Source organism: Aquarana catesbeiana, linkage group LG04, assembly GCF_042186555.1.
Source record: "Aquarana catesbeiana isolate 2022-GZ linkage group LG04, ASM4218655v1, whole genome shotgun sequence".
In the NCBI taxonomy this organism is placed as follows: domain Eukaryota; kingdom Metazoa; phylum Chordata; class Amphibia; order Anura; family Ranidae; genus Aquarana; species Aquarana catesbeiana.
The window spans coordinates 233,757,107-233,784,379 of NC_133327.1; the positions used below are offsets into that span (position 1 = coordinate 233,757,107).

A 27,273-nucleotide genomic window follows, 5' to 3' on the forward strand; every position below is an offset into this window, starting at 1 on the left:
TCAGCTAGATCCATTCCTGTTATCTTCTAGACTATTTACATTTAGTGCAGTGCGTCCTGCTCACAGTGTTCAGCTAGATCCGTTCCTGTTATCTTCTAGACTATTTACATTTAGTGCAGTGCGTCCTGCTCACAGTGTTCAGCTAGATCCGTTCCTGTTATCTTCTAGACTATTTACATTTAGTGCAGTGCGTCCTGCTCACAGTGTTCAGCTAGATCCGTTCCTGTTATCTTCTAGACTATTTACATTTAGTGCAGTGCGTCCTGCTCACAGTGTTCAGCTAGATCCGTTCCTGTTATCTTCCTACTGACAGGCAGGCTTGTCTGGTTACAGTATATAAAGCTACCTGAAGAAAATTACAGGTGTTCTATTTGATCCTATTAGTACCACGGTCAGGCAGCTAGACTATTTACATTTAGTACAGTGCGTCCTGCTCACAGTGTACAGCTAGATCCGTTCCTGTTATCTTCCTACTGACAGGCAGGCTTGTCTGGTTACAGTATATAAAGCTACCTGAAGAAAATTACAGGTGTTCTATTTGATCCTATTAGTACCACGGTCAGGCAGCTAGACTATTTACATTTAGTACAGTGCGTCCTGCTCACAGTGTTCAGCTAGATCCGTTCCTGTTATCTTCCTACTGACAGGCAGGCTTGTCTGGTTACAGTATATAAAGCTACCTGAAGAAAATTACAGGTGTTCTATCCCAGCTTAGTGCAGCTACAGGCCATTAGTATGTCTGGAAGGCCAAGAAGGAGAGGCAGACAGTCACAAGCCAATAAGAGAGGGCAAGCAGGCTCTGTGTCTAGTGCTGGTCGTGGAGACGGTGTATCCTCATCAGCACGTGGCCATGGGACACGCTTGGCCTTTTTTTCGGGAGCTGGCCGTGTTGAGCCGCAACATGCGGAAGACTTGGTCGAGTGGATGACCAAGCCGTCCTCATCCTCCTCATCCTCTCTCACCCATGCCCAGGGTGCTTTGTCTGGCAAAGCAGCAGCCTCTTCCCTCAGCTCAATGTCATCAGTGACTCCTTCCCTAGCTCCACCATGTCCTCATGAGGATTCCCTCGAACTGTTTGACCACAGTGTTGGGTACATGCTCCAGGAGGATGCCCAGCGTTTGGAAGGCTCTGATGACGATACTGAGCTCGATGAAGGCAGTAACATGAGCACGGACAGAGGGGGTGCCCAAGAAGGACAGCAATCTGGCAGTCATGCTCCCCCTGCTGCAGCATACTGCCAGGTTTGCTCCAGTGATGAGGAGGGAGGGGATGATGAGGTCACTGACTCAACGTGGGTGCCTGATAGGAGAGAGGAGGAGGAGGAGGAGGAGGAGGCGGCGGCACATCACCAACGAGGCAGGATGCCCTCCAGGGGCCAGCCTAAGGGCAGCACATTGACTGCATCACACCCCAAAGCTCCACATGTGCAGGGCGCTGCAGTCTCTGCACGTTATTCAAAAAGTTCTTTGGTGTGGGCCTTTTTTGAGACGAGTACATCAGATCGCACCGCTGCTATTTGCAACATATGTCTCAAGCGTATCTCGCGTGGCCAAAACATCTCCCGCTTGGGTACCACATGCTTGACCAGACATATGTTGACCTGCCATGCAGTTCGTTGGCAAGCGTATCTAAAAGACCCACACCAAAGAACAAAGAGGATCTCTCCTTGCTCCTCATCAGCTGAGATTTCCAACCCCACTAGACCTTCAGTCCTCTCTGAGACCTGCAGTGAGAGGAATGAAGGTGTAGAATTAGGTGTGTCACAGCCAAGTACTTGTGGGCAATCTGCTTTTGGTACACCGACGTCAGATTGTACCAGGCAAATTTCCCTGCCCCAGCTGCTGCACCGCCGAAAGAAGTTTGCTCCCAGCCATCCACGTGCCCAGCGGTTGAATGCTAGCTTGGCAAAATTGCTAGCACTTCAACTGCTGCCTTTTCAGTTGGTAGACTCTGCCCCCTTCCGTGAGTTTGTGGAATGTGTGGTTCCTCAGTGGCAGGTACCCAAACGCCACTTTTTCTCACGGAAGGCGATTCTGGCTCTCTACCGGCATGTGGAAGGCAATGTCCATGCCTCGCTGGACAGGGCGGTCAGCGGTAAGGTGCATATTACCGCTGACTCATGGTCCAGCAGGCATGGACAGGGACGTTACCTAAGTTTCACGGCGCATTGGGTGACTCTGCTGGCAGCTGGGAAGGATGCAGGACAAGGTGCAGTAGTGTTGGAGGTTGTTCCGCCACCACGCCTCCAAAATGCTGATTGTGACACACCTCTCTCCTCCACCCCCTCCTCTTCTTCTTCCTCCATGGCCTCTTCCTCGGAACCAGCGGTGCTCCGTAGGCGTTCAAGGGGCTACGCAAGTACGCAGGCCAAAAGATGCCATGCGGTGCTTGAGCTGGTGTGCTTGGGGGACAGGAGCCACACTGGGGCAGAGGTTCTGTCAGCTCTGCAGGGGCAGGTTCAGAGGTGGTTGACGCCACGCCAACTTAAGGCAGGAATGGTGGTTTGCGACAATGGCACCAACCTCCTCTCTGCCCTCCGACAGGGACAAATGACCCATGTGCCCTGTTTGGCTCACGTCCTTAACTTGGTGGTGCAGCGGTTCTTGGGCAGGTACCCGGGCTTACAGGATGTCCTGAGGCAGGCCAGGAAAGTCTGTGTGCATTTCCGCCGGTCATATAATGCCAGTGCTCGGCTGACGGACCTCCAAAAGGAGTTTAACCTGCCCAAGAACCGCCTAATCTGTGACATGCCCACCAGGTGGAACTCAACGTTGGCCATGCTGCAGCGGCTGCACATGCAGCAGAGGGCCATCAATGAGTACCTGTGCGACTATGGCACCAGGACAGGGTCAGGGGAGCTTGGTTTTTTTTCCCCACGCCAGTGGGCCATGATCAGGGATGCATGCACTGTCCTGTCACCATTCGAGGAGGCCACGAGGATGGTGAGCAGTGACAGTGCATGCATCAGTGACACTGTCCCCCTTGTCCACCTGTTGGAGCACACGCTGCGTGGAATAATGGACAGGGCACTTGAGGCAGAACAGAGGCAGGAAGAGGAGGACTTCCTTAGCTCTCAAGGCCCCCTTTATCCAGACAGTGTTCCTGCGTGCCCGCCGATCACACAGGAAGAGGACGAGGAGGAAGAGGAGGAGGAGGAGGAGGAAGATTGTGTCAGTATGGAGGTGGAGCCTGGCACTCAGCATCAGCAGCAGTCTTTAAGGGATCAGTCCCAAGAAACACATGGACTTGTACGTGGCTGGGAGGAGGTGGCTGCGGACCATGTCGTTCTTAGTGACCCAGAGGACTCCGGACCGAATGCCTCAGCAAACCTACGCTGCATGGCCTCCCTGATCCTGCAAGGCCTGCGTAAGGATCCTCGTATTCGTGGTATCAAGGAGAAGGACCAATACTGGCTGGCAACCCTCCTTGATCCACGTTACAAGGGTAAGGTTGCGGACCTTATCTTGCCATCGCAGAGGGAGCAGAGGATGAAACATCTTCGGGAGGCCTTGCAGAAAGGTCTGTGCAACGCGTTCCCAGAGACTGGGAGGTTACAAACTCCTGTTTCTGGACAACGTGTTGCTGAGGCTTCGGTCAGTCAAAGAAGGAGCGGTGGAGAAGGTGGCCGTCTGACCGATGCGTTCAGACAATTTTTTGGTCCGCAGCCCCAAGGTATGATCGGTTCCAGCAACCATCGCCAGCGTCTGTTTTACATGGTGCAGGAATACCTAGGGGCAAGATCAGACTTGGACACCTTTCCCACCGAAAATCCTCTGGGTTACTGGGTCTTGAGGATGGATCACTGGCCAGAGCTTGCACAGTATGCAATTGAGCTACTGGCCTGTCCTGCATCCAGCGTTCTTTCGGAACGCACATTCAGTGCTGCTGGAGGCGTGGTAACCGATCACAGGGTGCGTCTGTCCACCGACTCGGTCGATCGGCTGACCTTCATAAAAATGAATGAGTCTTGGATCACCACCAGCTACCAAGCACCTGATGCTGATGTAACCGAATAATTTTTTTTGAAATCTCAGATCCCTTCAAAGACTGCCTATGCTGATGCTGAGTGACTATCCCTGAGTAATTATCCTCTTCCTCCTCAATCATCACGCTGATAGCTTGTAAGAACATTTTTGGTTCTGGGCGCCACCACCAGTGCCTAAGGCACAATTTTTCAGCCCCTGTTTAACAGGGGCGTGTAATTACAATTTTTGATGTAATACTTTGCAGCAGGGCTCGTTCCTGCATTCCAACTAGAGTGTCTGTGAGGGGTTGCAGTGTTGTGGCACCAGCACCAGTGCCTAAGGCCCAATTTTTCTGCCCCTGTCTAACAGGGGCGTGTAATTACAATTTTTGATGCAATACTTTGCAGCAGGGCTCGTTCCTGCGTTCCAACTAGAGTGTCTGTGAGGGGTTGCAGTGTTGTGGCACCAGCACCAGTGCCTAAGGCCCAATTTTTCTGCCCCTGTCTAACAGGGGCGTGTAATTACAATTTTTGATGCAATACTTTGCAGCAGGGCTCGTTCCTGCGTTCCAACTAGAGTGTCTGTGAGGGGTTGCAGTGTTGTGGCACCAGCACCAGTGCCTAAGGCCCAATTTATCTGCCCCTGTCTAACAGGGGCGTGTAATTACAATTTTTGAAGCAATACTTTGCAGCAGGGCTCGTTCCTGCGTTCCAACTAGAGTGTCTGTGAGGGGTTGCAGTGTTGTGGCACCAGCACCAGTGCCTAAGGCCTAATTTTTCAGCTCCTGTTCAACAGGGGCATGTAATTACAATTCTTGATCTAATATTTCACAGCAGGGCCCTGTGAGGGCTTACAGTGTTGTGGCCACAGCAACACCTAAGGCCCAAATTTCTGCTGAGTATATAGGGCAGGACCCTACTTTCAAACATCTAACTTACAAACGACTCCTACTTGCAAACGGAAGGAGACAACAGGAAGTGAGATGAAATCTACCCCTAGGAAGGGAAATTCTCTCCTGTAAGAGTTAATATGGGAAAACAATTTCTCCTTTCCACTGATGCTTTCCAATCCTTGTTCCACAAAAAAACCCAAATTTTCAAAAAACATTTTTCATTGGGACAAAAAAGTGAGGTGAAATCTTCTGAAGAGGAGGAAAGACAGCAAAACAAATGTCACAGGGGTGATAACCCTTCCCTATGTTTTCCAAAAAGCTTAGAAAAGATTTTTTGGCTGGAGCTAAACACGTTAAAAATGTTCAAAATTACAAACAGATTCTACTTAACAACAAACCTACAGTCCCTGTCTTGTTTGCACCGCCTGTATACTGCTGTTCAGAGTATATAGGGCCTGGTGGCCCCACACCTTTCCTTATTTTAATTTGGGTGCGGGGTTCCCCTTAATATCCATACAAGACCCAAAGGGCCTGGTAATGGACTGGGGGGTACCCATGCCGTTTGTCTCACTGATTTTCATCCATATTGCCATGACCCGACATGACATTAAACCCGCAAGCAGTTTTAAATGAGATTTTTTCCTTTAAAAATGACATTTGGTGCAGGGACTGTTCTAAACATGGGAAACACGCGTCACTTTACAGGCATACTATAGACACCCCCCAGGTACGATATTTAAAGGAATATTTCACTTTTTTTTTTTTTACTTTAAGCATCATTAAAATCACTGCTCCCGAAAAAACGGCCGTTTTTAAAAGTTTTTTTTGCATTGATACATGTCCCCTGGGGTAGGACCCGGGTCCCCAAACCCTTTTTAGGACAATACCATGCAAATTAGCCTTTAAAATGAGCACTTTTGATTTCGAACGTTCGAGTCCCATAGACGTCAATGGGGTTCTAACGTTCGTGCGAACTTTCGGTCCGTTCGCGGGTTCTGGTGCGAACCGAACCGGGGGGTGTTCGGCTCATCCCTAATGGTTACCAGGCCATCTCTCCAGTGTTAAACATTTCTACCTATCATAAATGTTTGCATGGTCTATAAACTCTGCACCTGCAAAACACATTACAGACTCTGTCTATGATGTCAGATACTTGTGTTTCCAGCAGTACTGTGCCAGGTGTGTAAGTTACGGTTGACCAAATATCTGATTGCCAATGGTGGTCACTGAGGTTCCCTGTTTTTCCACATGAGGACAAAGCATGCTGGTTTGTAATTACAGATGCACAATGCTGTCGACGGAAGGTCAGTAAACACGGAACTGCAAAGATAGGCGGTTTTTGAGACTGTTTATTTTTAGGACATCCACAAAGTAAAAAAATAAAATATATTTGGTCAGCGTATAACTTTCCCTTGTATTCCTTTTTTACCATCTAAGATATTTTCATTTGTTTGCAATACATGTTTTATCTCTTCTTTTTTTTTCTCAGCATTGTCATTTTCAGCCCTTTTCATAAAATGCATCTGATACCATATCCTTATTGCTGAAATACCCTTCTCTAGTGTAAAATAGCCATTTATATTTTCCAGTAATTACTTTTGTCTTAGCTGTTTGACTCATTCAACGTTTCAGAGGGATTTGCATTTGTTTTATACTCATAGATTTATCACTTGCATACTCTTTTCAAATGATAAATACAAGATTTGCCAGTTCAAAGCTATATGCTTTCTGCATGAAACTGAATATACATCTCAGTAATCTCTTTTTACTGTCCATGGATTTATCTGTGGTGTGTGTGTGTAATAAAACTGTTATAGGCTGATTTAAAATGTCAAATTATATATTATCAAATATGGTAAAACTATTGTAGAAATCTGAACACTATATAGTTCTCCTCCACTGCTATAAATCAAATGACATAAAGTTTAATTTTTAGGGTAGTAAATAAATGAAGTATTCTACTAAAAGATGCGTGTATGCAAAGTGTTTATATTAATCTCTTAGCAATGCATCTAAGAAATGGGACAAATGACAGAGTGAACGAACTTCACTATGGGTACTGTCCCACCCTCAGAACTCTTTGCAAGTGTAGAGAAAACAAATGCTATTTTAACAAAATATAGTATAATCCCTAGGGAGCTCCCACTGCTGGATATAATAGTAAACTTTAATATAGAGCAATGAAACACAAAGCCTTTTGTTTTATGAAGCAGTCCTTCTTTTCTTCTGCTAGCTATGTGTAAAGTAAATTGTAATCCAATGGTTAACAACTCTCAGGTCAAAGCAAACTGACTGTTGAACTGATGTTGTGCTACAGCAACACTGCAGCTATCTCTGGTGCCAACTAACACAGTATCAGACTTGTAATGAGGTACAGGCTTGAGGCCTACTTTTGAACTCAGTCTTAATCCCTTGAATTTCCTCTGTAGGACTACAGGTCCCAGCAACACTGTGCTATAATGGTGTAGTGGGATGCCCTTTTGTCCAGATTCTGGTGCAGGTCCCTTTAACTCAACTCCCCACAATCCTCTGAGCCCGGGGGATATAAATGTCAGCTCCACCCAGCTTCCTGTGCTCAGAGAGATCCTGCCTGATGGGACAGCAGTGACTGGGCAAGTGAGCTGTTCCCAGGTGCTGGGTCCTCCCCTGTTAAGTCTGGTGTGCGGGCCACCAGCAGTGAGCACAAGAGCACGCAGCATCTTTCCAAGCCCCAGTCACTGGAGAGGACTCTGTTACAGTCCATTGGTGGAAGTTGTCCATGAAGTGAGTTGGCCCTGTCTCCAGCCACCAGAACCCCCTGACCAAAGCAAGAAGAAAGCAGTGCCAGCGTGAAGTTTGTGTCAGCAGGAGGTCCACTCAGCTCACAGACTGTGGAATGAGCGATTACTATGTTGGAACATGTGAGATTCTTAAGTTTTCATTTCTATCTGTAGATTGGACTCAGAACACGCTGCTGCCACCTTGTAGACATTAGTTGAAAGGCAGTGAAATTGTTATATCCTCTTCCTTTACGGTTCATATTAATGTTCTGTACTGTATACCCAGTTTCACACGATTTCCGGTACAATTTATGTTGAAGTTCACTGTTAAGTAAAATAGAATTGCACATGACCACTGGTCTGATTATTTGGCTGTGACCGTTACACTACACTGGCAGGTGTGTAAACATGCATCAAGGAAACATGTGGGCACAGCCCTCTCACCCAACCAGGTATGCAATGTAGAACCTCTCTGCTCCAGTACACAGGATCCTGTTTCCGGCCGGCCGACACTGCTACGCTGCTTCTGCATCTGCAACGAGATGTTCTGAAACTCTCAGATGACTCCGACAGGCTTCTCTGGCTCCTTGCCTCACCGTCAGTCCAGCTCACTGATGTGTCACAGGATCGCTGATCAGATCGCTCCGCAGTGGATGGAGGCCGCGCTTCGCTGGAGACCTCCACACAGATCCTCACAGGCTGGCCATGCGTTCCCAAGAGACTAAGATGGCCACGCCGAGTACTTTTATAGCCTTTCCACAATGCAGTTCAGTCTCTTGATGCTCATGGGAGTTCACTAAGCATTGTGGGTAGGTCAAGTTAATGTCCAAAGTAAACAAAACACTTCCTGGTCATCTTCTTCAATAAAGAAATAAAATACAGTTCATTCTATATTTTGACCGCTAGATGGTGCTATATGCTAAACTATAACACTGCTCATAGGATAACATAACATTAGATTATGGAGAAAAAAAATTGTGGCCACTACATACTCCCCCTGCTAAGACTCTTTGGTCCCCAAAGATACCATGGAAGCTTACCTGTATCATTAAACAAGTTATGTTCTAACCTTGACTTACGGCATACAAATAATTACCCACCTCTTAGCTTTCACTAATTAGTCTGCATACTTCAGGTGTAATCTCATAACCAACTTCTGATAAGAGCAGGGCAATTGCCAAGTCCCTCCCGGCAGTGTCAGAGATTAAAGTAGATTCACTCTCCACCCAATTGACAGTGGGGAGTGTAGCCTCAGGGTCAGATCGACGAACCGTAAAAACTGGCTCTTCAGAACTCTCCCCTAACATGTCATAGGTAAGTCTTTGCGGTGGGTGCACTTTACGCCTTAGCTTCATGGTCCCCGGATTCTCCTCCTGCTTTGTGGAATCTTCCCCTTTGCCTTCCTCAATGATCGGAGTGTCGAGATTGACAGATGAGTCTTGCATTCCACTTTCAGAAGTCTGTTACAACTCTACAGTCTCCAAAGAGAACAGTGCTTCTTCAAGAAAATCTTGCAAGTCTCCAATCAGTTCTGTAGAGTCAATGGTCTCAGACCTTACTTCCGTCACTTCTCCTTCCTCCTCTAGCCAGAACTCCGCAGGTAAAGACACCACATCATCATCGGATCATGAATCTCTGTTTTCTGGTAATGATCTTGAACCCAGGTTCTCTGAGTACTCATAATCATCCCCAGATTCATCACTTCCACCAGTTTCTCGTAACTTGTTCCTTTTTGAACGGGTACCAGCCGGTGTCGATCTTTCAGGGGATGTCTGAGAAGCTTCTGGGACTCTCACAGCATCCGACAGTGGCAACAGTTGATTTCTATGCCACATCTTCCTTGGCCCCGACTCTCCACAAGAACCTTCACTACCGTGCTGACTTTTTGATCTTGGTGGGATAGGCTTGAGCATAACGGGTGAAATGATCCGTCACTACAAGAATGTTGCTTCTTCCACCTATATCGGGTTCCAAGCATAGAAAGTCAATGCACACCAACTCCAGGGGCTCTTGGCTCTGCAAATGGCCCATGGCGGTCGCTCTCTGGGGCAAAGTCTTTCTTTGGATACAAGTAAGGCAAGAATGGCAGTAGCTCTCCACCTCCTTTCGTATATTGGGCCAGTAGAATCTATCCCTAACCAGCTGGAGAGTTCTTTCTGCTCCTAAATGACCGTGCTCATCATGCAAAGAGACTAAAACAGTCATCCAATGTTTCTCTGGGAGAAACAATTGCCATCTTTCTTCATTGGTCTCAGTGGGGTAACTGCGATACAGCACACCATCCCTGGGCATCAGTCGATTCCACTCCTTATGTAGTATTTTTGCCTCGGGCTCTCGACTTTCTTGTAATATTTCAGGACTCTGATTCTTCAAGGCATGCACCACTAATCTGCCCAATGGATCCTACACTTGATCCCGTCTCAGATCCGCTCTTGACAGCTGCAGCAAACCTTCTCCCCTCACTTGTGTCAGTCCACAATATCGTCTTGGGATGCCTGATGGATGAACCCCTAGGTATTCAGCAGCCACCCTTGCACTTCCTTCCTGCTCCAAACCTTGACACAGAGCCCGCACTCCCTCCTCCGTCACACAGGCCCACTCCACTGGGTCTTCTTGTCTGTGTGGTCTTCGAGACAGCTCGTCTGCATCTCGATTCCCCACTCCAGGCCGGTATTTCAGACTAAACCGGAACCCAGCTAATGCTGCTATCCATCGGCGTCCGGTGGCATCCAACTTGGCAGTGGTCAGAACATAAGTTAAGGGGTTGTTGTTGGTTTTCACTGTGAACTCCGCCCCATATAGATAATCTCTCAATTTGTCAACCACCATCCACTTGAGGGCCAGAAACTCCAGCTTATGCACTGGGTAATTCTCTTCCGAGGGGGCAAGACTCCTACTCACATAGGCTATAGGCCTCAGCTTTCCTGCCTGATGCTGATACAACACCCCTCCCAAGCTATCTCTGCTGGCATCTACATGTAGCTCATAAGGTAGACTTGGGTCGGCATAAGCCAACACTGGAGCTTCTGTCAGGCTCTTCTTCAACTTCTTAAATGCCTCTTCACACGAGTGAGTCCACTGATCCTGTACAAATTCTCCTTTTCTACAACTGCCACCCCTCTTCATCTTTAGCCCTTGTTCTTCATCTTTTCCCGCTGCCTTGTGTAACAGCTCATTGAGGGGTTGGGCAATAGTTATGAAATTCTCCACGAACCTTCGATAATAAGAACAGAAACCCAAGAAGGATTTCAACTCCGTTACCGTTCTTGGCCGGGGCCAGCTGGTGACAGCTTCCAACTTTTTCGGGTCAGTAGCAACTCCTCCTGCTGAAACTATGTGTACCAGGTATGTAACCGAGGTTCGGTAGAACTGACATTTTTCTAATGACAGCTTCAACCCCTCCTCACACCGTTGGGAGAACACCTTCTCCAGTCGGGCCTCATGTTCTTCGAGGGTCTTACCGAACACGATGATGTCATTCAAATACACTAAAATTTCCACCAGATTCATGCCTCTCCATAAAGCGTTGGAAGGTGGCGGGGGCCCCCGACAGACCCTGGGGCATTCGGCTGAACTCATAGAACCCCAATGGGCATATGAATGCGGTCTTTTCTTGATCTCCCGGATGCATGGGAATTTGGTAATACCCACTCTTCAGATCCAACACGCTGAACCACTTGGCCCCCGTAAGGCACTGCAACGCATCTTCAATGCAAGGGGTGGTGTATTGGTCGGGTATCGTGCGCCGATTCAAAGTGCGGTAGTCAATGCACATGAGAAGAGACCCATTCTTCTTCCTCACCACCACGATCGGGGAAGCATAGGGGCTCCTGGATTCTTGGATTACCCCCGACCTTTTTAACTCAACCAATTGCTCTCGTAGGTCTTCCATGTCGCTAAGCGGTACTTGCCGGGCTCTTTCACGGAATGGCATGTCTTCCTGAAGGTGAATCGTGTACTTAGCGCTCTTGGCGCACCCCACATCGAAATCATTCTTAGCGAACAACTTCTCCCACTTCTTCAACTGGGATTTCCCCCTTTCCTGCCAAGGGAAAGGCAAGTTCTCTGCACAGTGCTGTAGCTCCCTTTCCAAACCCTGACCACATCTCTCGCTTTTCACTTCTTCTGGGAGCAACGGGTTTTCCGCGCTGACTTGTCCTACTAGCATCCAAGGCCTCAGTGTGATGGGCTGGTCTGACACGTTCTTCAGTTGGATGGGCACTCTTTTCCTTTTTCGGTACAGGTCCTGAGTGGGAACCAATTCAGGAACCATCTCCAGCCCCCTTGTTCTGGCTTTCTCATCCGTTTCCAAAACTACAAATGGTCCCGGCTGATCCCACTTTAGTTTGACAGTGGCCTTCACTTGAGCAACCTCTCGGGGCCATAGTGTCCTTGCTTTACCCTCAAAGTTCCACAACCGCCCCACTTCTCCTCTCGGGGCTTCCTTCTCTCTGACCACTCAGGGGTAGGCTTGTTGTAATTGTGGGTGGATCTTGCGGGTGTCACCCTCTTTGGTGTCCAAAACAGCAAACAGCAGCCTCCGCACTAGATCCGTATTCGTCCCCACCAGTATGGAATTCCGTCCGGCTCCAGGGGGCCTGGGGCATGCAACCACCAGCGTGTCAAAGGTCTCCTCTTTTCCTACAGCCGCCGGCCCAAAAGATATTTGGATGGGGATATACCCATCGTAAGGGCATCGGGTGGTCCCAATCCCCCGGATCTCGAGCTCCTCCAACTTTCAGATGGGAATATGACTTAAATGTCTGTCATAGAAATCTCGATACAACAGTGAAACGTGTGCTCCTGTGTCTAGTAGAGCCTGCGTGTAAACTCCTTCTATCTGTACACGCACAATGGGGGATGGCCCCACTAGCTTATCAGGAAAACTCTCTGACTGTCCCTTCTCATTGGCAAGGCGGTTCTTCTTCTTTAGTCTCCTTATTTTAGTTTGAGAGCTCTGGTCGCCAATCCTAGGCGCAGCATTAGAGTTTCTTTTAGAGGTGTTCCTGGAGCGGATCTTCCCGCTAGCATTCTGACAAGACCCAACTGGTGAAGCATTGACTTTCTGCTCCCGGCTCCCTGCCCCCGGTGTCGGGGTACTTGTCCACCTACCCATCTTTCGTGGAGTCTGGGACTCTCTGTCCTTCCTTTCTTTTCCTTCCAACATCTTCCTCTCATTTCTCTTGGAGCTCTGCTTTCCTACAGGGTTCTCAGCTGGCTCCACTGAGACCCTCTGGAGTTTCCCGCTGGCTGCTTCTTCAATAGCGTCTTCAACATCCTGACCAATTCCCTCAGTAATGCAGCATCTAAGTCTTTCCGTGGGCAATGGACCTGAAGATGCATAAAATCTCCACACTGATAGCATCTCCAACTATCCACTCGTTCACTTGAGATCTTGGCTTGTGCCCCCATCACTCGGAGCAACGCTTGCTGCAGCAGGGCTTTAGCCGGGGGCTCCTTCTCAGCTGACTGGGTTCGAGTTGATGCCGACAAGGGCTCTCCTATAGAAGGCGGAGGATGCTCCTCCCACTTCCACTCTTCGGTGTCCACATCTTCCATACCTTCCACGGATATTAACTGAGCGGCAGCCCTTCCACTTTTCTGCGAGGGATCCCTGCCCATCCGGGTTTCTCTATCTTTTTCTTCCAAGATGGCTTCTTCCTCTCTCACTAGCCCCATCAATTCAGGATAAGAAGGAATCTCGCCAGAGCCTTTTAGGAGCAACCGAAGGGCAATGGGGTGGTTCGGTCTAGCCCCTTTTAAAGTTCGGTCTAATCTGACTTTATCTGCCTCCCGAGGATCAACACCCTTCATCAGAATGATCTGATGTAAAATTTGATCTATATGGACAATGTATGCCGACAACTTCTCTCCCATCTTCTGATGAGTGTGTTCAAACGGATACATCAGATTAGATAGCTTTTCAATCCTCCCATACACAGCATAGAGGGCTGTAATGTAATCTTCAGCATCGCAGTCTGGCTTTCCTCTCAGGAGACTCCTAATGACATCGGCTGCTGGACTTAGCAGACTTTCACTTATCCTTCTTCTCGCTAAATGTCCCAGAAAATTCCACTCCTCCAAAGCCTGAGTTGCCTGATCCATCCAACTCTCGAAATCTTCTTCTCCCTCTGGCCTCGGTATTCGCCCGGAGAATATGGGCATCTTCTGATACCTTTCATTCGTGGATGTCTGGTGGCTTTGTATCAAGCAGTCCACCAGACGACTCAAGTCTAAGTAAAGGGATGCTGGCGGCATCCTGGGCTCTAGGTCCTCTCCTAATCCTGAGCTTGCAGAATCCGGGCTGCATCTCTTTGAGCTCCTCGCCAACGGACTCCCTGGCGGTGTTACGGGTGGCGGTTCTTCTGATTCTTGGATCGGAATTACCATTCCATCCAGGCCCTCAGTTAGGCTCACCATCCCTCCCTGGAACTCTGTTGGGGTGGCTTCTTTCCACTCTAATAGGACGTAAGTAAAGTTTTCTTGTACATTCTGCTTTAAGTCTAGCAAATAGCAACCTTGTCTGGGCATTGCTTTCCGCATTAGTAGTCGCACCTCTCTATCAAACCATTGGTCTCCTGGGAGTCTCAGTATAGTGGTCTTCTGGGCTACACCCCCAAATTCTTGACTCCACTGAGTGGCCGCTGCTGAGTCCATAGCTTCCTCTCCTGGCCTATTCGGGCATTCCAGTTGGGAAATCTCGGTGGGACCTCCATGTAGCACACTACCCCCGTAGGAGCTGCTAAGTTGTTCATTTTCCCACTGGCTATCCCAAACCCTCGGAGCTACCTTTACCTCTGACACTTCGGGTTCCATTATGTGTAAGAGTACAGACTCAGTCCCCTTAACACAGCTGTAGTGTAATAATAGTGTGTGGTAAAACTTAAAGACAATTCCACAATATATATATATATTATAATATACCTTCTGTCTTCATGTTTTACCTCCGACCTGAACCTGGTCAACAGTTCAAAAGAAGTAGCACTCCACACAGGAATACCTAAACAAGAATTATGTTTTACTGTATTTGCTCTAAAGTAGTGTGACAGCCAACAGATTTAATTCACAACAAAGTACTACACAAATGCAAAGTGTTTATATTAATCTCTTAGCAATGCATCTAGGAATTGGGACAAATGACAGAGTGAACGAACTTCACTATGGGCACTGTCCCACCCTCAGAACTCTTTGCAAGTGTAGAGAAAACAAATGCTATTTTAACAAAATATAGCATAATCCCTAGGGAGCTTCCACTGCTGGATATTACAGTAAACTTTAATATAGAGCAATGAAACACAAAGCCTTTCGTTTTATGAAACAGTCCTTCTTTTCTTCTTTCTTCTGCTAGCTATGTGTAAAGTAAATTGTAATCCAATGGTTTACAACTCCCAGGTCAAAGCAAACTGACTGTTGAACTGATGTTGTGCTACAGCAACATTGCAGCTATCTCTGGTGCCAACTAACACAGTGTATCAGACTTTTAATGAGGTACAGGCTTGAGGCCTACTTTTGAACTCAGTCTTAATCCCTTGAATTTCCTCTGTAGGACTACAGGTCCCAGCAGCACTGTGTTATAATGGCAGGTGTGTAAACGTGCATCAAGGAAACATTTGGGCACAGCCCTCTCACCCAACCAGGTATGCAATGTAGAACCGCTCTGCTCAAGTACACAGGATCCTGTTTCCGGCCGGCCGACACTGCTACGCTGCTTCGCTCCGCTCAACGAGATGTTCTGAAACTCTCAAATGACAGGCTTCTCTGGCTCCTTCCCAGTCTTGCCTCACCGTCAGTCCAGCTCACTGATGTGTCACAGGATCGCTGATCAGATCGCTCCGCAGTGGATGTAGGCCGCGCTTCGCTGGAGACCTCCAAACAGATCCTCACAGGCTGGCCATGCATTCCCAAGAGACTAAGATGGCCGTGCCGAGTCCTTTTATAGCCTTCCCACAATGCAGTTCAGTCTCTTGATGCTCATGGGAGTTCACTAAGCATTGTGGGTAGGTCAAGTTAATGTCCAAAGTAAACAAAACAAAACACTTCCTGGTCATCTTCTTAAATAAAGAAATAAAATACAGTTCATTCTATATTTTGACCGCTAGATGGTGCTATATGCTAAACTATAACACTGTTCATAGGATAAAATAACATTAGATTATGGAGAAAAAAAATTGCGGCCGCTACACTAACATCTCCTAGGGGTTGATTTCAATTTTAACAAATACAATTTGTCAAGAGATGGGCTTGAAAGGAAAACCTTTTCTACCCAACAATTACCTAATCTAAAAGCAAAGCTGTGTAGTAAGCACCATAAGGTACCTGAGTGCCAACAAAGCCTTTGGGAGATCATATGTAAATACCAGATTTACAAATGTTTATTGGTATTTGCATAGACTTAGGGCAATGCCCTGCCCTACACAAGACACTGTTCTATCCCAGTAAAAAAAAATCACACCTGCTGCACAGCCTTGCCTCTTAGTTTAGAACAGGGCTCAAAATTTCAAGTAATGAGCTACTAGCCAGGCCTTAAGGGTTACTCGCCACCAGTTGCCTCACCCAACCCCTACTATGCCCCACCCCTAATCCTGCTCCTATACACGGCCTCATAAATTCTCATGAAATTACACTTAAATGTTTTATGCAGAATTAAGTTACACATATAAATATTAACAACTTTATCACCCATACCCATCAATGCAGCCTCACCTGTGTCCATCAACGCAGCGTGACCAGTGCAGCCTCACCTGTGTCCATCATTGCAGCCTCACCTGTGTCTATCATTGCAGCCTCACCTGTGTCCATCATTTTAGCCTCACCCGTGAAGCCTCACCTGTGTCCATCATTGCAGACTTACCAGTGCAGCCTCACCTGTGTCCATCATTTTAGCCTCACCCATGCAGCCTCACCTGTGTCCATCATTGCAGCCTCACCTGTTCAGCCTCACCTGTGTCCATCATTGCAGCCTCACCTGTGCAGCCTCACCTGTATCCATCATTGCAGCCTCATCTGTGCAGCCTCACCTGTGTCCATCATGGCAGCCTCACCAATGCAGCCTCACCTGTGCAGCCTCACCAGTGTCCATCATTGCAGCCTCACCTGTGCAACCCCACCTGTGTCCATCATTGCAGCCTCACCCATGCAGTGAGGGCAGCCGGATCATCATACCGGAAGAAAGCATGGAGGAAGAGGAGAGCCGGCTTGATCACAGAGCGAGGTTTGCCCGCTGTAACAGCTTAGATTAGAATTGCAGTCCACGCACCTGTGACAGACAGAATGCCCTGGCATTGGACCGGCGTTCTGTCTGTCACAGGTGTGGGGTTAGGAGGGCGGGGCTGTGTGTGACATCTCGCGGACTGCAATTCTAATGTAAGCTGTTACAGCGGGCAAACCTCGCTCTGTGATCAAGCCGGCTCTCCTCTTTCTTCACGCATCTTCCGCTATAATGATTCCGCTATTATGATCTCTTCCTCCACGCTCTCTTCCTCTGGGAGAATGGCTCCCATTCATCCCCGCCTGTTGGCGGTGCTCACTCCCCCCGCTCCCAGTCAGCCCACCTCTTAGCCAGCCCTCATTTTCCACCCGCAAAATTCGAGTAGGTGAGCGGAAAATTTGAGGGATTGTTTAGAATATCATGGTGAGGAACAGCTTATTTTAAGTAACATTAAAATAAAAAACTTGTCTTTAGTAAGTCATCCACTTAATGGTGTTCCATTATTGTCATGGTATACATTTATTATGTACTTAGGATTTTTGTAAAAAATACATGCTTTGTTATACATATAGCATTTATTTATTCTGGCTTTTATGGAAATGGGTGGAATGGAATATATATATATATATATATATATATATATATATATATATATATGCTCATAAGTTTACATAGCCTGGCAGAATTTATGATTTCTTGGCCATTTTTTAGAGCATATGAATGACAACACAAACTTTTCTTTCACTCTTGGTTAGTGTTTGGCTGAAGCCATTTATTATCAATCAACTGTGTTTAGTCTTTTTAAATCATAATAACGGAAACTACCCAAATGACCCTGACCTAAAGTTTACATACCCTGGTGATTTTGGCCTGATAACATGCACACAAGTTAACACAAAGGGGTATGAATGGCTATTAAAGGTAACCATCCTCACCTGTGATCTGTTTGCTTGTAATTAGTGTGTGTGTATAAAAGGTTAATGAGTGTCTGGACTCCTGGCAGACCCTTGCATCTTTCATCCAGTGCTGCACTGACGTTCCTGGATTCTGAGTCATGGGGAAAGCAACAGAATTGTCAAAGGATCTGTAGGAAAAGGTAGTTGAACCGTATAAAACAGGAAAGGGTTATTAAAAGATATCCAAGGAATTGAGAATGCCAATCAGCAGTGTTCACACTCTAATCAAGATGTGGAAAACGAGGGGTTCTGTTGAAACCAAACCATGGTCAGGTAGACCAACTAAGAGTTCAGGGGGAGAGTGTTGGATGTCGGCGCCACAATACAAAAAAATACATTTGTTGATAATATACCAATGTTGCACCTAAAATTAGTAGAAACTAATACCAATGCAAAACTATATATTTAAAGGGCGCAAAGGAATCAGTACAAAAATCAAATGTCAAATTAATAATATACACTGTGTATCTGATTAATAAAGTGCATAATAAAATAAACCATCAGAAATGTCCATAGTAATCATATGTGAACAAATATTTTTGTGTATGTTCTAACACCGTGAATAATAAAGTGCTTCAATAAGGCCTATGATGAAAGGTACACCATTCCTACTGTGAAACACAGAGGTGGATCGCTGATCTTTTGGGGATGTGTGCACTGCAAAGGCACAGGGAATTTGGTCAAAATTGATGGCAAGATTAATGCAATATGTTATCAAAAAATACTGGAGGAACATTTGCATTCATCAGCCAGAAAGCTGCGCATGGGACGTACTTGGACATTCCAACATAACAATGATTGAAAACACAAGGCCATGTTGACCTGTCATTGGCTACAGCACAGTAAAGTGGAGGTTCTGGAGTGGTCATCTCAGTCTCCTGACCTCAATATCATTGAGCCACTCTGGGGAGATCTTAAATGTGCAGTTCATGCAAGACAGCCCAAGAGTTTACAGGAACTGGAGGCTTTTTGCCAAGAGGAATGGGCAGCTTTACCATCTGAGAAGATAAAGAGCCTCATCCACAAATACCACAACAGACTTCAAGCTGTCATTGATTCTAAAGAGGGCAATAAACGGTATTAAGACCTGGGGTATGCAAACTTTTGATCAGGGTCATTTGGCTAGTTTCTGTTGTGATTATGATTTAAAAAGAGTAAACAGTTGATTGATAATAAATGGCTTCAGCCAAACACTAACCATGAGTGAAAGAAAAGTTTTTGTGTCATCATTCATATTCTCTGAAAAATGGCCAAGAAATCATAAATTCTGGGTATGTAAACTTATGAGCACAACTGTATATATTGTATCTCACAAAGGTGAGTACACCCTTGTACCTGTCTAATAGTCTGCGTTAAAGACAGGGGTTTAGTTAAGACGCATTTGCAAATGCATGCATAAGCTACAAGGCCTCTTCACGGCACCCTGTGTATGCTTGCAGTCCTAACGCTAGGGATGAGCCAAACACTCTGCTGTTCGGTTCGCAGCAGAACATGCGAACAGGCAAAAAATTTGTCAGAACACACAAACACCGTTAAAGTCTATAGGACACGAACACGAATAATCAAAAGTGGTCATCTTAAAGGTTTATATGCACGTTAATGTCATAAAAAGTGTTTGGGGACCTGGGTCCTGCCCCATGGGACATGTATGAATGCAAAAAAAATTTTAAAAACGGACGTTTTTTTGGGAGCAGTGCTTTTTCAATGCTTAAAGTGAAACAATAAAAATGAAACATTCCATTAAATATCTTCCTGGGGGGTGTCTATAGTATGCCTGTAAAGTGTCGCATTTTTCCCGTGTTTAGAACAGTACCATAGCAAAATGACATTTCTAAAGGAAAAATTGTCTTTCAAAACTGATCGCGGCTGTAATGAATTGTTGGATCTCGGCAATATAGATAAAACTCATTGAAAAAAAAGAGCATAGGATCCCCCCAAAATTAAGAAAATAATTGCGTGTTGGCCCCCCTAAAATCCATACCAGGCTCTTCGGGTCTGGTATGGATTTTAAGGGGAACCCTGCTCCAAAATTTAAAAAAAATGGCGTAGGGATCCCCCCAAGGGCAAGGGTTGTGGGGATGAGGCCCTTGTCCCCATCAGCATGGAGACAAGGTGCTTTGGGGGCTACCCCAAAGCACCCTCACCATGTTGAGGGCATGTGGCCTGGTACGGTTCAGGAGGGGGGACGCTCTCTCGTCCCCCATCTTTTCCTGCGGCCTGCCAGGTTGCGTGCTCGAATAAGGGTCTGGTATGATTTTGGGGGGCCCCTACGCCATTTTTTTTAAATTTTGGTGCAGGGTTCCCCTTAAAATCCATACCAGACCTGAAGGGTCTGGTATGGATTTTGGGGGACCCTTACGCCATTTTTTTTTAATTTGGCAGAGGGTTCCCCTTAATTTCCATATCAGACCCTAAGGGCCTGGTATGGATTTTTGGGGGACCCCCACACAATATCATTTTTTAATTTTGGTTCAGGGTTCCCCTTAACATTCATACCAGACCCGAAGGGCCTGGTAATGGACTGGGGGGATCCCATGCTCTTTTTTTCAATGAGTTTTATTTATATTGCTGAGACCCGACAATTCATTACAGCCGCGATCAGTTTTAAATGACAATTTTTCCTTTAGAAATGTCATTTTGCTGTGGTACTGTTCTAAACACGGGAAAAATGCGCCACTTTACAGGCATACTATAGACACCCCCCCCCCCGGCACAATATTTAAAGGAATATTTCATTTTTATTGTTTCACTTTAAGCATTAAAAAAAATCACTGCTCCCGAAAAAACAGCCATTTTTAAAAAAAAATTTGCATTGATACATGTCCCCTGGGGCAGGACCCAGGTCCCCAAACACTTTTTATGACAATAACTTGCAAATAAGCCTTTAAAATTAGCACTTTTGATTTTTCATGTTAGTGTCCCAAAAATTTTAACGGTGTACCGGCAGCTTTCGAATTTGCCGCGAACACTGCATATTGTTCGCTGTTCGGTGAACAGGTGAACACCCGATGTTCGAGTCGAACTTATGTTCGACTCGAACATCGGGCTCATCCCTACCTAACGCTACTGAATTTATTAACTTCTCCACAGTGGGACCACACGCATACTAATGGATAGATGAGGGGTAGGTGGGCCTGGAGGTAGCCTGGAGGTAGCCCAATCCTCCTTAAAGGAACAGGAGCACACTGGACACCCAGGGAACCCTATGGTCAGGGAACACACTGGGCACATTTGCTGCCCAGTGTGTTCCCTGACCATATTTACACCAGTAACAAACAAATTGCCCCTGCCCCCACCTATAACTGGTCTTCACAGCATGGAGTACATGGAAGGGGAAACACATTAAATAAAAAAACAGAACATTCCATAAAGGTTTTCTATTTGTGTGTGTGTGTGGATTTTTTTCTGTGTTGATTTAACTGGATGAGCTTGTGTGTTTTTTCAACCAGATTAACTATATACACAATACCAGCTGTAGTCACTGCACACTTTCACCATACATCTGCCTTATTCACTTTTCCTGAAGATTTGCCTGAGTGCATTATGGTTAGTGAAGTTTAAAGGGTTAGTTCACCTTTATCAAAAAATTGCAGATGCAGATAGGCACCTGTAGATAAAATAAAGCGGTGCAGCTTTGACTAAAGTTGGATCTAGGTGTAGGCCATCTATGTAAATCTCCTGAAGCCTGACTGAAAACACCAGATATGTTCCCTGTCCTGCCTTGTTGCTAGGATGTTGCTAAGACACTCCCAGACTTTATGCTCAACCCCACTTTTTTGCTACCATATTCAAAACGGCAAGTATTACTATTACCAAGTCAGTGTTGATGATCTCGAGTGATTTAAATCTTGCTATGACCAATACGCCTCCCCCAGTGATGAGCTATCATAACGGCTGGAGCCCTGGCTATTTGCGTGCACATATTATTGTACCAGCACCTCCCAAGACATCATATTGGCTTCCTCAAGCCTAAATTAGGCTGTTATCATTGCTCCAATTGTGCTACATGTCGACATATGCTCTCTGGAGCATATTTTCTAAATCTACACTCAAGAAAACATTCAAATTGGGCACCAGCGCTCTTGTGATTCTGAATATGTAATCTACCTGCACAATCACCCTTACAGCCTGTATTATGGTTAAAGAAAGATTTGGCAATCACAAAGCATTCGCTTCTGGTTCTTCAGATCAACTTGTAGCGCAACATTTTCTTCAGCAATAACATCCCTTGCCAAGCTTCAAATGTATGCTTATAGAGTAAACCATGTTCCATTGTCTCCAAGGAGGTGGGCCTAATCTTTTATTTCTTCAGAGGGAAGGTAAATGGATCTATGAATTACAGACCCTAGCATCTAAGGGACTAAATGAACTACAGTACAAGCCAAGTTTATGTCCATAGGTGCCAGGCTTATGCCTATGAGTGCTACATGTCCATCTTTGATATAAGTTGAACCTGTTTTATTTTGGTCTCACTGGTAATTTAAATGATTATTATTTTAATATTACGATGATTATTTTCTATGCTTTATTAATGTTTTTAATTTTTTTGAATGTATCCATTTTCCTTTTTTTTTCATTTTCCTTTTTTTTCCTTTTTCCCTTCTTTCTCCTCTTTTTTTTTTTTTTAAATCATTTTCCCTTAGTTATCCTTTTTCCTGTTTTCATTTCATTTTCATTCATTTTTCTTTCTGTTTCCCCTTTTTTTTCCTACTTTATTTTTTCTTCTCGGTTTTCTTTATTCTTATTTAATTACTTTTTTTTCCCCCCTTTTTTGCTTTTCTTATTATTGGAATTAAATGCCTTCTGATATGCTACATACTGTATATGAAAGAGTGTCAGTGTCACCCTCCAATCTCAGTTTTGCTTGATATTTCTTTTTCTTTCGTTGTTTTATGCATCTTAGCCTACTTTAAGCACCTAGTCCTGATGTTACTATTGCTACTTGTCCTGCTGTTAGAGATATTGTTGCATCTTGGCAGAAACCTCATGGCCATGGGAGCGCTGTGTATACTGCAGGCTGGCTGTTTGCTTTACAGTGCGCTTGAAAGCAACAGCATATTTCATTGCTTAGTAACTTTCTTTAAACAGTGCATGATTTTAATCAGTGTCTGACATTTTTAGGTTTAAATAGGTGGTGTTTAGATTGAGGTGCGGCTTATTGGTTTGTTTTCTGACATCTTGTTCATGTTGGTTACATACAGTGCCTTGAAAAGTACTCAACCAATACAGGTATGTATTTTATTGTGATTTTATGTGATAGACCAACATAAAGTGGCACATAATTGTGAATTGGAAGGAAAATGATAAATGGTTTTCAAATTTTTTTACATATATGTGAAAAGTGTGGCATGCATTTGTATTCAGCCCCTCTGAGTCAATATTTTGTAGAGCCACCTTTCGCTGCAATTACAGCTGCAAGTCTTTTTGGGGTTTTTTTCTAGCGAGTGAAATTTTTGCCCATTCTTGTTTGCAAAACAGCTCAAGTTCTGTCAGATTTGATGGAGAGCATTTGTAAACAGCAATTTTCAAGTCTTGCCACAGATTCTCAATTGGATTTAGATCTGGACTTTGACTGGGCCATTCTAACAAATGAATATGCTTTGATCTAAACCATTCCATTGTAGCTCTGGCTGTATGTTTAGGGTCGTTGTCCTGCTGGAAGGTGAACTTCCACCCCAGTCTCAAGTCTTTTGCAGACTCTAACAGATTTTCTTCTAAGATTGTCCTGTAGTTGGCTCCATCCATCTTCCCATCAACTCTGACCAGCTTCCCTGTCCCTGCTGAAGAAAAGCATCCCTACAACATGATGATGCCACCACCATGTTTCACAATGGGGATGGTGTGTTCAGGGTGATGTGCAGTGTTAGTTTTCTACCATACATAGCGTTTTGCTTTTAGGCCAAAAAGTTCAATTTTGGTCCATCTGACCAGAGCACCTTCTTCCACATGTTTGCTGTTTCCCCCACATGGCTTCTCGCAAACTGCAAATAGGGCTTCTTATGGATTTCTTTCAACAATGGCTTTCTTCTTGCCACTCTTCCATAAAGGCCAGATTTGTGGAGTGCATGACTAATAGTTTTCCTGTAGACAGATTCTCCCACCTGAACTGTGGATCTCTGCAGCTCCTCCAGAGTTACCATGGACCTCTTGGCTGCTTCTCTGATTAATGCTCTCCTTGCCCGGCCTGTCAGTTTAGGTGGACAGCCATGTCTTGGTGGGTTTGAAGTTGTGCCATAATCTTTCCATTTTCAGATGATAGATTGAACAGTGCTCGATGAGATGTTCAAAGCTTGGGATTTTTTTTTTTATAACCCAACCCTGCTTTAAACTTCTCCACAACTTTATCCCTGGTGTGTTCCTTGGCCTTCATGATGCTGTTTGTTTACTAAGGTTCTCTAACAAACCTCTGAGGGCTTCACAGAACAGCTATATTTATACTGAGATTAAATTACACACAGGTGAACTCTATTTACTAATTAGGTGACTTCTGAAGGCAATTGGTTCCATTAGATTTTAGTTTAGGGGTACCAGAGTAAAGGGGGCTGAATACAAATGCACGCGACACTTTTCAGATATTTAATTGTAAAATATGTTGAAAACCATTTATAATTTCCCTTCCACTTCACAATTATGTGCCACTTTGTTTTGGTCTATCACATAAAATCCCAATAAAATAGATTTACGTTTTTGGTTGTAAAATGACAAAATGTGGAAAATTTCAAGGGGTGTGAATACTTTTTCAAGGCACTGTAATAATGTTTTTGCGATACTGTGATGCAGATCACTGGTTTGTCACAGATCATCAGCAAAGCTGCTGCTGATTTGTCACTTGTATTCCCAAAGCAAGCAAGCTGGTTCTAATCCCACAGCTCAAAAACTCAAAGCTCTGCAGTTACCTGTTTTCCCACAGACATGTGTTCTAAAACTGGAAACTATGGGTGATGACATGCTTGCCTTGCTGTTTAATTCAGCTACACACTGAGTTCCAGCCCACACCTGTCCATCCACAGTACTTTTCTATTTAAGATGGGATAATTTCCTTAGGAATCGCCTGCACAATAAGCTATTTTACTAGCAGCAGACCACTGTTCCAGTGTTGCAGAGTGTTCTTGAGTGACCCCCAAGCCTCTGAGTGAAACTGTTTTTATGAGTAACACCAAGCTCCAGCATTCTCTGCATCCTTGAAGCTCCAGAGACTCTTTTTATCCTATGCTGTCATGTGACCCCACTGTATTTCTGTAGCTTCAGTGCACTCCTGCCTTCACCTCCGGTTTCTCTACTGCAATCCAGATTGTATCCTGCTTTTGTGTCTCAAGTGTACTCCAGCTTGTATCTTGTGTACCTGTGACCTGATGCGCTACAGTTTTCTTCCTGTTCCAGTGACTCTGTGCATTTCAGCTTGCATTTCTGTTCCACTGTGTTCCCTGTGCAATCCAACCACATCCAGCATTCCTACTCCCGTGTGTTTCCTGTGCACTCCAGGCACATCCAGTATACCTTCATCTCTGCTACCCTTGTGTTTGTAGTGTCTTCAGTATGCTGACTCCTAAAATCCACTGAGATTCCTTTGTACCACTGTGTTACTTGAACATTCCCTCAACCTGTGTTCCACTCTCTCCAAATTCTCTCGCCCCTGTGTTCCAGTGAGTTCCAGCACCCCAGCCCCCCTAGATACCTTTGAATTCCTGCCTTCCTGTGACTTCAGCACACCAGTGCTACAAGAGAGGTATGCACTCTTGCTTCCCTATAGTTCATACACATGAATTTTTTTAGGTACCCTTGTACTCCAGCCACTCTGTGTGGCCAGCATTCCTGTGCTTTCCTAGACTCTAGACCCCAGGGCTATACATAGGCCTGCATGGGTGTGCTTGACGGCCACAATTTGGAAGCTGTTTTGCAGCAAAACCCATCATCCCTTGCAGGATGCTCTGGCAATAATCAGATGTTTCTTAGAATCTGTGACTCATACAAGACATGGTTATGGTTGTTTAACAGAATAGGTAATCAGCTGCATAAGCATAACATGCAGTTTACTAAACAGGTGCAAATTTTTAAGAATTATTGCAAAACAGGTTCAGGATGGCAAAGAGCAAGAGAACAAAATAGATTATGAAAGATAAACTTCTCACAGCAATGTCTCTGTGGCTCAGTTAGAGAAACGTGGCTGTATAACATAATCTTTATAAGACACTCTAGCAACAGAGAGTCTAGCTGAGAATCACCACTTCAGTAAAAACAGTTCAGAACACAATACAGCTAGAATTATCCTTATAAACAATATTCTTCTCAGTTAAGTTCAGAATAGCTCTGGTAACATAGGCAAACAGCGGGAAGGATCCAGCGCAAGGACAAAAATGCTATCCTGCTGGAACTGGGCTACTTTCTTAGCAGTTGGGGAGGAGCTTTCCACTGTAGCTTGGTTTACCTTAGAAGCCAAATGCTATTGGGATCCTGCCCAGCTGTCTAGAGGTAATTTCTGACAGTTGGGGGGCCATTCCCCTAGCTGAAGATCACCTGGCCAGCTACTTCTGCAGATGTGGTCATTCTGAGCTGCTGAGGGAAGGACTTTGCAGAACTTATCTTCTCTGTTCATGGAAGATAGGTTGTGTTGTTCACCTTGTTTAGTATTATTTTATATGCTTTATTAACAAATTATACAACCCCTGAGACACAAAGAAACCTCTATGACCTTAATCAATAAAACACATTGTGCAAAGTTTCTAGAATTCAGTATACCTCAATTATACTTATAAATTATGCAGAGAAGTAAAAGGTGAGGCCAAAAGATCAGTATAGAGTCTTCAGTTGAACTGAAAATGGAAGATTATTTTGGCACATCTGCTATAGAAGATAGCGAGCAGAGATATTTTAAAATGTGTTGTGTTTGAGATAAAAGATTTTTCAGCTGAAGAACTTTAAACAGAGAAGTATGAGCTTTTGTGCACGTACGAAGCTGTAACCAGCCAGTTCAAAGATATGTGGTTAGCCAAACAAGAAAGCAGCAGAGGGATTTTTAAATGAGGTTGGCAACAGCTTTCTGACGCTTGGCAGAATTTGGAAAGCACAATGGTTGATTTTGATTTCTTTAAATGTAATACTCTTCTATTCTCTAAAGTGTAAAATAGGAGATTGTAAAAAAAAAGGGGGGGGGGGGCAGCAGCAACATTATTAAACCAAGTATAGGAAAACTGATTTAAATGTAAATGGATTTTTAATTTAATGTTCAAAAAATATATTTATTTTCTAATTTTTATTTTTTATGCTCTGTCTTTGTAATTCATGTAAACTATCTCTTTCAACTTAACAAAATTTTTTTATAAGAATTAAGTCCACTTCTATGTAATTATGAAAGAACAGGATTATCTAATAAGTATAAAAACTCACCACTGCCTGTTTCATTATAACTAATCTAGTTTTACACTAGTTCTACACAAAATACCTAGGGTGATCCTGCCTGTGAAAGAGCACATTTCTGTAATGTACAGAAAGTGC

The 27,273-nt window shown here is 44.9% G+C and overlaps 1 protein-coding gene across 6 annotated transcripts in view; it reads left to right on the forward strand.

The window, feature by feature from the left end:
• KCNMB2 (potassium calcium-activated channel subfamily M regulatory beta subunit 2) overlaps positions 1 to 27,273 on the forward strand; it is an 846,546-nt gene that overhangs the window by 734,767 nt on the left and 84,506 nt on the right. The window lies entirely within an intron of this gene.